This window comes from Carya illinoinensis, chromosome 2, assembly GCF_018687715.1.
Source record: "Carya illinoinensis cultivar Pawnee chromosome 2, C.illinoinensisPawnee_v1, whole genome shotgun sequence".
NCBI classification, from domain to species: Eukaryota; Viridiplantae; Streptophyta; class Magnoliopsida; order Fagales; family Juglandaceae; genus Carya; species Carya illinoinensis.
This window is the reverse complement of record NC_056753.1, coordinates 32144688-32155377: the sequence shown is the minus strand read 5'-3', so window position 1 is coordinate 32155377 and position 10690 is coordinate 32144688. Positions and strand designations below refer to the sequence as shown.

Genomic DNA, 10690 nt, shown 5'->3' with positions numbered 1-10690 from the left:
TAACGAAAAATGAAAGAGAAGGTGAAAGGCCGATCGATACACTGGTGCTGACGATAGCAAATAGATGTAATCAATCATATGGTTACGAAAAAAGAAAAAAAATGTAATCAATTATAAAAATCAGGAAAAGTTTGTATGACGCACCCATCTGGGCCGTCCTAGTCGCCTGCCAGTCAATTGTTTTTATTTAATAGTTAAGAAAATGATTTTAAGTAGATTAATATATTATTTTATTTTTAAAAACATTTAAATTTATTATAAAAATATAAAAATAAAAATATCTAACGGTAAAAAAGAATAGTACTACTCAGGCGGTAGAGTAGTCTGCTTCTAAAAATAAACATGAAATATTGATAGTTAGAGAAATGACTTGTAAAATCTATTATATACGGTTATTTTATGTATTTTTTATATAATTTATTGATATAATTAATTAAAATAATTATTTTATATTAAAAAAATATACAATCAATTGTATTAATAAAATATATATAAATATATATAAAAATAACTGTATATAATTTTTTTTTTTTTGCAAGAATTAAGAGCTACATCGGCCACCTCACGAGCAAAAGGAAAAGGAAAATATTTAGCGCCCGCATGTACGCACAACACAGCAGTACTCCTTGAGAAAATGTAGCTGTCCTCAGCAGGCAACCGCTATATCACGACTGTACGTATAACAAATTCAAATCTCTCTCGCTTGTTTTTTATTAACCTGTAGTTTAGTATAAATGTCGCATATTTTTTTTAAAAAAAAATTGATAAATTTATAATCTAATTTTTAATAATAAATTTTATTTTTTTTAAATGAAGTATGTGATAAAGAATAAAGCAGGAAAGCATAAAGCAGAAAAACATAAAGCAGGAAAGCATAAGTCAGAAAAGCATAAAGCAGGAAAGCAGAAAGAAATATATTTCTAGTATATTTCACCCCTTGTCTTTTGTACAACAGTATCTCTATTTATAGAGATATTTCTCATAATAGAAAATCATCACCAAAATGATCACACGGCTCTTATTACTTCAGGTTGTTAGGACAGAATGTTCTAGAGCTTTGGACAGCTGGCGTGCCATCACTAGAGCTCCTAAGTGCTACTGTGTCACACTCCTCTTGTGTGTTGGTTGTGTGCTGCTGGGATGTTGGAAGCAGAGTAGCCTTGTGCTGCTGTGATGCTGGAAGCGGAGTAGGCTCAATAGCCCCCCTCGAGTCAAGCGGCACCGGAGAGATGGTGAGGCTTGATCGAAGTAAGTTGAACCTAGCTGTTGACAAAGGCTTGGTGAAGATGTCCGCAAGTTGATCCTTGCTTGAAACAAATGAGACTTTCAAGGTCTTGGCAGCAACGCGATCTCGCACAAAATAATAGTCAAGTTCAATGTGTTTGGTGCGTGAGTGCATTACGGGATTAACAGATAAATAAGTTGCCCCAAGGTTATCACACCAAAGAGTTGGTGGTGTGGATAAAAAAATGCCAAGTTCTCTAAGAAGGGATTGTAGCCAAATTAATTCACATGTGGTGTTGGCTACTGCTTTATACTCGGCCTCAGTAGAGGATCGAGCGATGGTTGGTTGTTTATTGGATCCCCAAGAGACAAGATGAGAACCAAAGAAAACACAAAAACCACCGATGGATTTGCGGTCATCAGGGCACCCGGCCCAGTCACCATCAGAAAAGGCAGCTAAAGAAAACTGAGATGAGACTGAAAAGTGAAGACCAAAATGAGGGGTTAGACGAAGGTAACGCAGAATGCGTTTAACTGCTTCCCAATGAGAAGTGCGAGGACAGTGCATAAATTGGCAGACCTTGTTAACAGCAAAGGAGATATCGGGACGGGTGAAAGAAAGATACTGCAAACTCCCAACAACACTGCGATAGAGTTGAGGATCTTCAAATGAAGATCCATCCAAAGCCGTGAGTTTGGTTGCAGTGGACATAGGTGTGGACACGGGTTTTGAATGATGCATGTTAGTGCGTGTGAGTAAATCAGACACATATTTTGATTGAGACAAAAACAGACCCTGACTGTTTCGAGACACCTCTATTCCTAAAAAATAATGGAGTGCACCGAGATCTTTAACTGGAAATGAAGTGCGAAGTGAACTAATAAAATCAGAAATGAACGATGCACTTGAACCAGTGACTATAATGTCATCGACGTAGACTAAGACATAAATCAAAACAGAGGAATTACGATAAATAAACAGGGAAGAGTCAGATTTAGAAGCATGAAAATCAAGAGCTAATAATTTCGAATTTAATTTAGAGAACCAAGCCCGAGGGGCTTGTTTGAGTCCATAGAGAGACTTACGTAGCTTGCAGATATGAGATGGATAGTCAGGATTTGCAAACCCCGGCGGTTGATGCATATAGACAGTCTCCTCCAAGTCACCGTGTAAGAAGGCATTTTGTACGTCCAACTGATGCAAAGGCCAACCAGAAGAGACAGCAATGGAGAGGAGTAGACGGATTGTAACTGGTTTTACAACAGGACTATAAATTTTAGAGAAGTCGACTCCAGCTTGTTGATGAAAACCCTTGGCGACAAGACGTGCCTTGCGCCGCTCAAGGGAGCCATTACCTCGCCGCTTAGTTTTAAGGACCCACTTCGAACCGAGAATGTTAAGGGAGGAAGAGTACGGGACTAAATCCCAAGTCCGGTTATGAAGCAGAGCTTCGAATTCGGAAGCCATGGCGTCGCGCCATTCGGGATACTTGGAAGCTTCTGTGAAGGAAGTGGGTTCTTCAGGCACGGAAGAGGAAACCGAGGTGGTGAGATGAAGAGTGGGTTTCGATGGTGGCCACGGAACAGCTCCATCTGTGCGATGAAGAGGTTGATGAATGTTATTTTTAGATCGGGTCACCATGGGATGAAAAGACAAGGCATTGTTGTGCTGAGAAGATGAGGGCAGTGAAGATGGCGGCGGCGTAGGAAAATTATCAGAGGAAATATGAGAAGTTGACCTAGCCGAAGGAGAAGAGGCATTTGGACTTGAGATAGGTGGACTATAGGCCGAGACTCTGTGAGTTTCTGAAGGTGAGTTATTACGGAAAGAAGATGAGAGGGTGGGCTGAGGTCGAGGGAGGGGCCCAGTGGAGGAAGGAGGGGTCAACGAATTAAAAGGGATTGAGAGAGGGACGACTGAAGAATGCTTAGGCCCATGACGTAAGGAAGAGGCAGAGTCTTGATGAAGAGGTAACACAGAATTGACTGAAGAAAAGGGGAAAACCGACTCGTGAAACTGAACATCTTGTGAAGTATAGACATGGCCTGTAGGTAGATGAAGACACAAATAACCTTTGTGGTCAGGGCTATAGCCGATAAATATACATGGTTTGGATCGGTAATCCATTTTATGACGGTTAAAGGGTCGCAAATTAGGCCAACAAAGACAACCAAAGGTGCGAAGAAAATTATACTCAGGGGGCTTGTGAAACAATTTCTCAAAGGGAGACTTATTTTTGAGAAGTGATGTGAGCATTCGATTGATAAGGAAGACAGAGGTTAAAAATGCTTCAGCCCAGAATTTTTGAGGAACCGATGCATGAGCCATTAGTGATAACCCGGTTTCCACGATGTGGCGGTGTCGACGTTCGACAGTACCATTTTGTGCATGTGAGTAGGGACAAGTTAACCGAGACTGAATGCCAAGTTGTTGAAACAATTTATGAAGTGGCTTAAATTCCCCACCCCCATCGGTTTGTACTGAAAGAATACGGGAAGAAAAAAAATTCTGTACAAACTTAAGGAAAGCAGAAAAAATAGTGAAAACGTCGGATTTAGTTTGAAGAGGAAATAGCCATATGTATTTAGTATAGTCATCTACGATAGACAAGTAGAAACGACAACCAGTGGAGGAAGGCACAGGCGCCGGTCCCCACACATCAAGAAATGACAAAGAAAAAGGTGTACTGGACCTAGAAGAAGAGAGAGGATGGAGAAGAGAATGAGATTTAGCCTGAGGACAGGAGCTACAAAGAAACTGACGACTATTATTATCAACTGGAAGATGAAACTGGTTGATGGTGAATGAGGTGGTACATGAATTGGGATGGCCAAGCCGTGAGTGCCAGACTTGAGGAGATGTTCTTTCACCGAGCAAAGCTTGAGGAGAAGATGGTGTGGTCGATACATCAGCTGGTAGTACGTAAAGGTCATTCCTAACGCTGCCCCGAAGAAGATCCGCCCGGGTGTGTAAATCCTTCACAAGAAAAAAATCAGAGTGAAATTCAAAATAAACGGAGTTGTCAAGATAGAACTGGCGGACTGAAAGTAAATTGCGTGTAATTAAAGGGACATGAAGCAGTTTGTGAAGGAGAAAATTGCGAAAGGAAGAATGCAAGGTGGCTGAACCAATATTTTGGATGGGGAGATTGGAACCATTGTCGATGCTAACTTGATCGGAGCCCTGATAACTTGCTGAATCCAAGTTTAAGTTGGCGAGGTCTACTGTGAAATGATTGGTAGCCGCTGTGTCCGGGAACCAGGCGCTAGTGTTGAAATTAGGAGAAGGCAAAGCAGTATAATGGGCAGCAAAAGAACCAGGAGCAGGGGACTGAAAGGCATGGTCAAAGCGGTGATAACACGCTGTGACGAGATGACCAGGCTTCTAACAGAGCTGACAAACAGGTCATGGTTGGGACTGCGAGAAACCACCTCGACAACCGCCTCGTCCTCGTCTTCCACGAATAAAACCACCACGGGCTCGATTGGAGAAGGAGCTTTGATTGCTTGGAGAGAGTTGGCGAGTGGTCGTATTGGCCGAAAGTGAAGAACCTGCAAGAAGTGAGTTAGTTTGATGTGCAAGCCGAGACTCGTGATTTAAGAGGTAGCTGTAAACTTGTGGTGTGGTGAGAGGCTCGGGTCAAGTGGTGAGGGAGGTGACTAGAGACTCATAATCATTCCCCAAACCAGCAAGGAGATAGATAATGAATTCAGAGGAAGAAAGAGGCTGGCCAGCGTTGTCCAAAACAGAGGCAAGGGAGGTGGCTTTGTGGAAATAGGATGTGATAGAGTCAGATCCTTTTTTTTTTAACGTAGCAAGTTGAAACTTAGTTTGCATTATGTGTGCTGAGCTCTGGGCGGAGAAGAGGCTTTGAATGGTAGTCCAAACTTCATGAGAAGTTGAACAGGACAACACTTGAGCAAGAACCGTATCAGTGAGGGACGAATTAATAGTGGAGATAAGGAGCTGATCTTGTAAAATCCAGGCAGAGTGTTCGGGGTTGGGACGATTATTAATGGTGGGAGAAGGCATGGGGTGAGAGCCATCCACAAAGCCAAAGAGCCGATGTCCTTTAAGAAATGGTACGATCTGTGCTTTCCACAACAGGTAATTATCAAGGGATAGTTTTACTGTGATAAACTGAGCGGAAGCATTGGGTAGAGTAGGATTGGATATGGGTGTGGGAGGCGGTGGAGAGGATGGAGGAGAGGAAGCGTATGATGATTCTGGAGCCATGAGGATCGAAAAATAGAGAAAAAATGTATGGACGTTAGTCCTAGGCGACGACTGATACCATAAAGAATAAAGCAGGAAAGCATAAAGCAGAAAAGCATAAAGCAGGAAAGCATAAATCAGAAAAGCATAAAGCAGGAAAGCAGAAAGAAATATATTTCTAGTATATTTCACCCCTTGTCCTTTGTACAACAGTATCTGTATTTATAGAGATATTTCTCATAACAGAAAATCATCACCAAAATGATCACATGGCTCTTATTACTTCAGGTTGTTAGGACAGAATGTTCTAGAGCTTTGGACAGCTGGCGTGCCATCACTAGAGCTCCTAAGTGCCACTGTGTCACACTCCTCTTGTGTGTTGGTTGTGTGCTGCTGGGATGTTAGAAGCAGAGTAGGCTCAATATGTGAAACTTGCCTACTCTAATACTATAACTAATAATATTATCCATCATCAACATGAAAGAATTATAAGACACGCAAATCGGTTTTCATGATGCCTTTTGTTGAATTGGAAATATAAGAAGCAAAACCAAGCGATATATCTGGCTTCTTTTTGTAGCAGAGTCAAAAGTTTGGAAAAATGAGATCAAACGAAAATTTTGTGAATAATAATAAGATAGTTTGTGAATAATAGTGAAATAGTTTGAATTAAATATTTCTTGAGTTGAAAATGAGAGAACAAAATTAGATAAAAATATTATAAAATTAAAATATTATTAAAATTTATTTTTTAAAATAAAATGAGATGAAAACTGTTTTCAAAGATCTCCTAAATTTAGCAAACAATCCCAACCACAACAACCTCTTTGATCTGCGAGATCGATCAAAACCAGCTTTTTCCAAAACTTAAAGACAAGCTGTCCAAAAAGACCACAATTTGATGCCTCCGAAGAACATAAAGAAGTCCACATACGAAAAAATAGAGAAAAGCGGCAAATCGAAGTCATCATGATCATCATGATTATCATCTCATGATCTTCATGATCTTTGTCATCATGAATAATATCATTAGTTGCATGACCCGTGGTGATTCCGGGGTAATTTTTAAAGGGAGAAAAAGGCTTTGTGCGGCCTGCCAAAAAACAAACACAAACACGTGCCAAGCAATGAGTTTGGGGAGACTTTCAAGGGCACGCTTTGGGTTGAATCAAGGAGACAGGACCACTGGGGCTCACAAATATTCTTAAGGGAATGTTTTCTGCGTTGGTGAGCGCAGAATATTACATTAGATAATCAAGAAAGCGAGCTTTAACTACACAGATTCAAAAGGGACGTACAATCACTTTCATGATCTTCACCTTAATCATAAGTGGTATAATTGCTAAGCCTTTCTGTACAGAAAAAGGGTCATGATGATGAATATCTAGCTTAGTCGTGTCCACACCTATAATTGCCACTTCCACTACAACTATCTCTTCCTTCACAGAACAGAACATAATAATAATGGAAGCAGCAAACCTACCACGTACTGAGAAGAACGCAGCAAAAAATCTCCCTTTGCTCCTGGGTGGTGGGTCTCATGACTGAGATAATTAAAGAAAAGCCATTATCAGCTAGAGTTTTGAGATATATATCACATAGATATAATAATTAATTAATTTTGACGTGGACACAGATTAGATTCTCAGTGACTTTGGCTGGAAATTGGCATTTGGATGCTATTCATTCGTGCTGAAATGATGAGGAATATGATTAGGAGTCTTTGATTAAAGTTTCTTAATATTTTCAACTCCATGAATGGTGATTGTGGTTAGGGTTTAGTAGTGGGAAATGGGTTTAATTGGGAAAAGAGGGGTTGAAAGAAAAAGCAAGATCTGTAGGGGGGCAGTTAATTGAGTCAAGTTGGTGGCCTACACTTTCCAGTGCTTTGACTTGTGACCTGAGAAACTTGAGGTAGTTTGCAGCCTCATCAAGCATTGATGCAGTGTCCATCTTGCTCCCACCAGGAACCAGCCTCTGCAAGACTCTAATTTTCTCACTGATCCTCTCTCTCCTTTGCCTCGCAGCCACAGTTTGCGGATCCGTTTATATTCTGACATTCTTCCTCTTGGGCTTCTCCACCACCTCCAAACCTAAGTTCACTACTGGCCTAAAAGCTGCAGCCCGATAAATGATCTCCTTCATTTGTGCAAGGGCCTCTGGATCAGGTTCCACGATGGAAGAGGATACCGATGAACTTGACTGCTGGAAATTGATGTTGGATGTGCTCGGACGCTTCTCTGATCTAGACTTCTTAGCTTTTGGCGGATTCTCGGAAATGAGCTTAAACCCACCTTTTGTAGCAGCAGAATCAGTTTGAAGAAGATAAGAAGAATGATAATTCGGACCAGCTTTAAGCTCTCTCTGATCACTACTGCTTCTCTTTGTAGAAACAGGCTTAGATTCTCGAAATTCTTCATGGTAGCTAGTAAATTCCGAGGAACGTTTTGACACTCTCCCCTCAAGCTCATTTACCGCGCAGTGCATGTCTTTGTTTCTTGCATTGGAAGCATTATTCTCGGACTCTCCTAATGAAATTGCAGTACTACCAGAACCAAGATTCCAAAAATTTCTGCAGTTAGAGAACTTCGTGGGAATCCCATCATGTTCGACCGACGTGTCTGTGTTATTAGTTTCTGAGAACAAGCACTTCTGTCCATTTTGTAAGCCATTGCGCAGTTGCGGTTGTTTTAACATGTAAAAATCAGCCCAGAATCCGCTCAAAGGGTTCGTTATGTAACGCCCGTTGATCATCAAAGGAGAAGGACATAATTCGGATGTTAAATCTTCTCCCAAACTTGTCCCAGCCCCTGGTTTCGCGAGCATGGCTTCTGCTGCCAACCTCAATGCTTGTTGGCGGTCGGAAAGATTCGTGTTTGACACAAACTTCATCGAATCCGAAACGAGTGTTAGTGGCTGAAATATTACGCCGACTTTATCCGAACTTGCCAAAACATGAGATGTTTGAGCCTCTTGGAGCGCCTGGATAGGATTGATCTCGACAAAACCAAGCTTTCCTCAACATGTTGCTGATTAATCCACAAGGATGGCGTATTCGTGACAAGTAATGAACCATCCCAACCCAAACCCTCCATTGAGGACAAAAATGTTCGATGTGACAAAGATATCTCCCGAAGACATAATGATGAAATGCGTCTTTTCAAGACCTGAAAATCGTATTGTGGAGAACATAAATATGAGAAAAAAGTAAGAAAAGTCTTTGACGATCTCCAATATCTATGAAAGCTATAAAACTCGAATATCGTTGTTAGCGAGAGGAACGAGTAAAAGAGAGATTCATTTTTGAGTTATAACCTTCTGGGACATACCAATTCCAGATTCAGCTCCCTTAACCAGATTTGTTCTGTCTTTCTGATGTCAAAAAAGGAAAGAAATCGATCAAATTCAAACCTTAGCTTTATATGATCATGACCTTATGCACAAGCAGAATTAATGGCACTAATTAAACACCCTCTTTAATTCAATACCATGAAAACTGTGATCAGAGAAACAGAACAACCAGTGCAAACGTCAGTTTTGGAAACCAAACTTTGTCCACTGTAGTAATGGGGCAATCCGAAAGAAACTTGAAGGAAGTGCTTCAATGACTCGTATATACGAGAAAAAGTATGAAAATAAAAGCAAACAGACAAGGCCAAAAAAAAAAAAAAAAAAAGAACTACGGGCAAGTAGTACGGTGTACCTATCAAGAAATGGGGATTCTCTTAATCAAATTCTACTCAAAATTGAAGACTCGAAGGAAAGATAATAAAGGAAGATTATTTATTTAACCTTCATGAGCAGCAACGGACACTACAAGAAATTTGATTTTTTGCAGCGACTTTAATTTTGGTGGAAATAAAATCGCTGCAATTGATTATCAATACCAGTGTATTTTGTGTATGTTGCAAACTTTTACAGCAGTAGTTTTCTTTTTTCAATTTTGTAGCAATTTTTACTTATTGCAACGAAAAAATTCGCTGCAAAATAAATACATGCGATTTTAACTTAAATTGCTTAATATATATTGATTTATGTGTTCTTTGAGTGGGGGGAATCTCTGACCTCCTTTGTTGCTTATTATTGAAGCTGCTGCACATTGATGCTAATGCAGTTTTTCAATAAACTCTATTTTTAGCCTTTTGTTATTTTTAGCCAACTTGTTAATGTTTTGCTTTGGAACTATCTGTCATTAGTTGCTGATTGTTTCAAGATTGCTTATAAGTTGTATTTGGTTTATGGCATACGTAGAACATATCTAGAATCAATCAAACAAGTGTTGGTTGAAGTTCTCCTCTATTTTTTATAGTGTTCTGTTTTCATAAAATCAACAATTGGCATTAGAGCAAGTTAGATCTTCTTGGGAAAAATGGCTGCCCCCGGTTCAAACACTTCAATTCCTATTTTTTCTGGTGAAAATTATGACTATTGGAGCATAAAAATGAAGACTTTGTTCTTGTCTCCTGATCTATGTGATGTCATCGAGTCTGGAGTTCCAACAACCAGTGAAAGCTCAAGTGGTGATGGTTCAGTTTCAAGTCAAGTCAAGCTAGAAAAACAAAAAGATACAAAGGCATTATTCAATCTGCAACAAGCTGTAAGTGAATCTATATTTCCAAGACTAATGAGAGCTACAACTTCTAAACAAGCATGGGAAATGTTACAACTTGAGTTTCAAGGAAATAGCAAAGTTAAAACTATTAAGCTTCAAGGGTTGATAAGGGAGCTTGAGAATCTTAAAATGAAAGATTATGAAACTGCCAAAGAGTATTGCTCAAAACTCATTGAAGTAGTTAATCAAATGAGGGCTTATGGAGAGGCCATAACTTATGAGAGAATCGTACAAAAGATCCTCATTAGTTTAATTGAGAAATATGACTCGATTGTTGCTGCCATTGAAGAATCTCGGGATCTCTCCACACTTTCAGCTACGAACTGATGGGTTCTCTGCAAACACATGAACAAAGGCTTGACAGGAGGAATGAAGCTACTCTTCCAATGCATTTAAGTTGAAAGTCAATCTTAAAAATCAGAAGCAAAAGGATTTCAAAAAGGGGTATAAGGGCAAGGCAAAAGATGGAGAGAGTCATCAGAAAAAGTATGCTACAAAAGGTAATTTTCAACCCTGTGGTATTTGCAAGAAAACTAATCATATGGAGAGAAATTGCTTTCATTGTGGCAAACCTCAGTGTACAAATTGCAAAAAGTTTGGCCATGAAGAAAAGGATTGCAGGTTTAAAGACAATAATC

General features: G+C 39.8%; 1 pseudogene; it reads right to left on the bottom strand.

Annotated features, from left to right (window-relative positions):
* Positions 1 to 7186: 7186 nt before the first annotated feature.
* Positions 7187 to 8535, bottom strand: LOC122301900 (annotated as a pseudogene).
* Between the last annotated feature and the right edge of the window lie 2155 nt (positions 8536 to 10690).